Here is a 4762-nt window from a genome sequence, read left to right as displayed (position 1 = left end):
TACCTTCCCTTTTTCCGAGCAGATGCCGGGGTTAGAGGGTACTTTACTCAAATGTGGCCTCAGCATTGATTGAATGAATCATGTACCAGTGAGTCACACCTTCCAAGTGATGCAGCGACCAACACTGTATATTTCCAGACATATACAATAAAGGGTTAGTTCAGATATTTTAAAGTGGGGCTTTATGGAAAGATTGTGAACAGTTTATCTCTTACCTGCTGTAGATACAGTAGCACTTTAAACAACCCGAGTTTGGAGAAGTAGAGCTTAATTCTGACCTTATCATTGAGCTAATGGGTAATCCAAGCAGATTAAGTTAATCTGCTGTAGATTTATATCCAATAATTATTTTTTGAGATATTCATTAAACTTCATCCAGTGGTTCTTGTGATATTTTGCCAAAGAACACACAGAGTTCACTCCAATAGCTTTTAGCAGCTTTTTAAAAACAGATCATACACAATCTGTTAGTATGTTTAGGGAATGATTCTCAGCTACTACCACACCAACATTTACCTCAATATCTAAAAAATTGGCTGAGTTATGGCCATGTTTGTGTTTGCTAAGGTTGCTTAGGTCTGGCACACAGAGGCACAGGCAAAAACATTATCACCTTAAATGACAGTCGATGATATTAATTGTATTATGCAAAAAATGACAGCGATAAAATAACATTACCAAAAAGTGCTACATGAAATATTTTAGAGAATGGAGTTTTTTTAAGATGACAGCTATGCTTTTTAGGATTGACCTCACTTGGACTAGCTGTTAGCTTGTCACTATAATAAGTATTAAACTCCAAACTTTCACCAAACTGAAGTTGTTCAAAGAGCTTTCTACATGAGAAAAGATAATAACTGTCCATAACCTTTTCACAGAACCTCACTTTAAAGATCTGAGTTACTGCTTCAGTGCATTTTGTAATTTCTTCATTTTGTTGCACCAAATCCAATTTTCTTTGCTTCGCAAATGTCCCACTAAACACCACAAAGATTGCCATCGACAAGCATTTTGATGTGCTTTAGTTTAAAACAATATGTTAGTTGTTATAAGCGACCATCCCTACACCAGTCCCCGTGAAGAATTCTCCATTTCTTCTTCTCGTTATTGGAGCGCATAAATACTCCTGTTATTCTAATCTGTGAGCTGTGCGCCTCCGTACCATTGGCTGGTGGCTGATGACTCATTTTTAACAGGCTGGTGTGGGGCTGGCAAGAAGAGGGGTGGGTAGGCGTTTGTGAAAAGGGGGAGCAGAAGGTGGGAGTGAAGCTTTACCCCCCCACACACCACCACCACCACCTGTACACTTGTGCGCAGTGTTGTTGTTGTTGTTGGAGCACGCTTGTTCCTCACACCCAAAACACACACAAGATAAATACTTGCAAAAGGGAGGCAACTAAATCTATAGACTACACCTCAGTGTTTTTCTCTTGATCTCCTCAGCTATTGTTGCCTGTAGCCATACTTGAGGAGAGACACATTGCCTGCAGGAGAGGGAGGAAAGAAAAGACTTGTGCTGATCACAGAGTCTGCAGCCCCCTCAGCCTTCCCCTCGCTCGCTGCTGTGTGTGTGTTGTGTGTGCGTGTGTGTCAGAGGCAGGGAGGGAGAGAGCTGCTGTTTGTTTCTGAGACTCGGAGGGAAGAGAAGTGAGCTGAGCTGAGCAGAGCAGAACCAGTCAGTCTTCTGCTACACTGCCAGTGTGAGCAACTCGGTCCAGTTTCTGCGCACCTCTGCCGCTGCCTGAGCTGCCACAAGGACCCTGAAAGCAAGCACACAAGCAGGTGAGTCTGAGGAGCATCAGCAGGGCAGAACCATGCTGCCTGACGTGAGGCATCTATATGATTCTGATCTCTGCTGCTCAGTGTGCTTTTCTCTACTGTCATTTAAGTCATCTATATGTGTATGTATCTACATGGACTAATGATACTTTTGAAGACATCCTATCTTTTTGTTACCTGTGTGAATGTGACAGATATAGGTGTTTTTACATGTACAGTTGCATGCTTGTGGTGTTAGTTTACGACTTGACTGATTAGAAAGACCGCGAGAACTTGAGGGAAAATGTTGCATCTTATTGAGATGAAATAATCAATATTTCTTCTTTATTTTTCCACGAGTAAATCCATGTGTTCCTGACCAAGAGAATAGGTGGACTGAAAACTGTTTCCGCTCTTCCTCCCATCTCTCTGCTTTCTTAAGAAACAGATAAAAAAAACACACACACACACACACACGCACAGAGTGTGATTTCAGATGCTGCGCTTAAGGCGGGCTATGTTATCTGATGGAATGCAGATTGTGCAGCCCTGCAGAGAGTCTGTGTGGAGTTTTGGCAACAACCGTCCGCAGGCTTCTTGCATTTCGAATTGTTTTTCCTGAGCTTAGTGTGAGATTTTGGTCTCAACTGCGCAACAGAGAGCTGCTGCATTCATTCCTATTTGTTGTGGATTTGTGGCAATATTCTCAGTTTATGCTCGAGTCTGTTACATTTTAATGACAGTGTCAAAAATAAATGTATTGAGTAAGGTTCTTAAAAGCTATTCGTGCATAGGGAGTTGGTCAGCTGTTGTCTATGTGTACATTTTTAACCATGTGTCCTAAGGTAATGGCACTTTGAATTTATCACATTTGTGTAGCTTTTATGGGTATAATAAGCATGTTTTTTGTTTTATATCTTTAAGACCAACCTTTGCTCTGATTTTGCACCTTATCCTCCATGTTGGGATGTGCCACTTGTCGCTTCCAGCATCCCTGGATGTGTTTAATGGCAGCCCTGTTTTCAGCAAAAACCCTCTCTTCCGTTGGACCACTTGTTGAGTTCACTTTTTTCTTCCTTTGAAGTTTGTCGGTAAAGTAACTCCTCAACATGCCTTGACTTATTTAGAGTCTGCTTGAATTGAGCAAGGAGAAGCTTTTGAATGCGATTCCACAGAGAGACTTTGTCAGATGGTTTAACCCCCTGAGCCATGACCATGGTCGGGGCTGCCACTGACAGTGAAAAATCCCCTCAGTGTTTGTGTCTTTCATCAGATGCTGCTGTTGTTTGCCTTTGACTGTCAATCTGTCACTGACTGCGATGCTGAGGAATCGGCCCCATGCACCCCGATGACCCCTGCCTCATCCCTTTATCACCCCCTCACCTCCCTCCATCCACCATCGGTCCGTCCATTCCTCTGCGTTTCTCCCACCAGGTTTTGAAATGTTTGTCTCTCTCTCCCTCTCTCTCTCTTCAATTTCACTGAGCACTTCCCTCCACCTGCACCCCCCTCTCTTCGCTCTGGTCGCCACAGAAACGGCTGATTCAGGAAGGGTGGGCGGGTGTCTCAGAGCTCTTGCTGCTCTGCCCCATGCAGTGTTTTCACAGTACATTCCTGCTTCTGTGCTGCTTTTATGGCCCTGATATGCTGACAGTTCAGGTGTCTCAGTCAGATGTTATACAATTCCATCAACCACACAAAACCTGTCTGTTCGGTCCCTTCAGAGGACTGTATGACGAGTTGCAATGCTGTTCATGTTCAGTGTTTCCTCCAACAATGGATCCCTTCGTTGCCCACTGAAATAAACACCACTCGTGGTGTTTTTTTTAGCTTGGTGAAAGCAGGATTCTTGCTAATTAGGCGACCTGGGGCTAATTTTTACCTAAACACATGACAGCTGGGCCAGTGGCACACCGTGTGTGTTTGGAGGCCATACAGAGTTGATCAATAATGCAATATACCCGACCAAGTCATTTAATAATAGATATGTTTTGACCTTTCTCTTATGTAAGGTTGATAAAACAGAAAAAGAGCAATGGAGTGCTGCATCATGGTGAGGAAATGGGATTGGAAACTTTTGTTGTGGTTGTTATAGATTCCCCGTAAGATTGAGAAAAATAAGATATTTGCTTCAGTAGTTACATGTGAATTTATCAGAGGTAGGATTTTTTGGGTTTTGTTTCGTTCTTTTATTCATTTTGTTGCATTTTTGCAGAATGTTCTGGTTACCATGGTGATAGTTTGTACAGTAGCTTTAAGCACAGCCTTTTTGAAAGGTTTCTGAATAGGAAAATGAAACCTGCATTGCATTGCAGTCAATGCCAAACAGGGCACCGTGCATTTGCCCTGCTGTGTCATAATAAATTAAAACAGAGGTCTTGTTGACTGAGGAAAAACTGAACAAGGTCCCCCTCTGTTTGTATTGTCAAGCCTCATCAAACTGCTACAATCTTTTTGTGTCATGTTTAAAACAAACTACCTGTTGTAAATTGTGACCCACATGTAATATTTTAACCTTTATATGGTAAACAGAAACATGAAGAGCATCCAGTGGCACACATAAACCTGTCCAACACGCTCATATTATATTGATTTTATTATTAGGGTTCCAAGCCCGCGGAAGCAAGCGGGCGGCCAATGCAAGGCATGGCCGTTCGCCTGCTCCCAGCGGAGCAGGGAACCCTATTGTTTTTGTAAGGATTTTTAGTAATTGTGTATTCTTTATTATTATTTTTCTCCGGTAAAACGCGTTGCCCAGAAGAACGAGAAAATGCTGGGGAAAAGCTAACCAGACAGCCTGATACAAAACCCCTACCGCTACTCAGACAAAAAAAATCATACCGTCCCATGCCTAGGGGGCGCTATAACAAAGGACAATGCGTTTTTGCGAATAACTCCTAAACCGTAAGTCCTACACTCAAAATCTTGATGGCCCCTGAAACCATGGATGATTCTGCATCTTTTTTACATTGGCCACGCCCACTTCCGCCTAACTAGTTTTTTT

General features: G+C 42.7%; 1 protein-coding gene across 2 annotated transcripts in view; it reads left to right on the top strand.

Annotated features, from left to right (window-relative positions):
* The first annotated feature begins 1482 nt into the window (after positions 1-1482).
* Positions 1483-4762, top strand: part of LOC108232156 (prickle-like protein 2) — a 51489-nt gene continuing 48209 nt past the window's right edge. For both annotated transcript variants that reach the window (XM_037976775.1, XM_017409768.3), the window contains exon 1: positions 1483-1782. The gene's annotated coding sequence lies outside the window, so the exon portion shown is untranslated. The remainder of the gene's footprint in view (positions 1783-4762) is intronic.

This window comes from Kryptolebias marmoratus, linkage group LG8 (genome assembly GCF_001649575.2).
Source record: "Kryptolebias marmoratus isolate JLee-2015 linkage group LG8, ASM164957v2, whole genome shotgun sequence".
Taxonomy (NCBI): domain Eukaryota; kingdom Metazoa; phylum Chordata; class Actinopteri; order Cyprinodontiformes; family Rivulidae; genus Kryptolebias; species Kryptolebias marmoratus.
The sequence above is the reverse complement of the archived record's forward strand: the minus strand, read 5'-3'. Positions and strand labels throughout refer to the sequence as shown.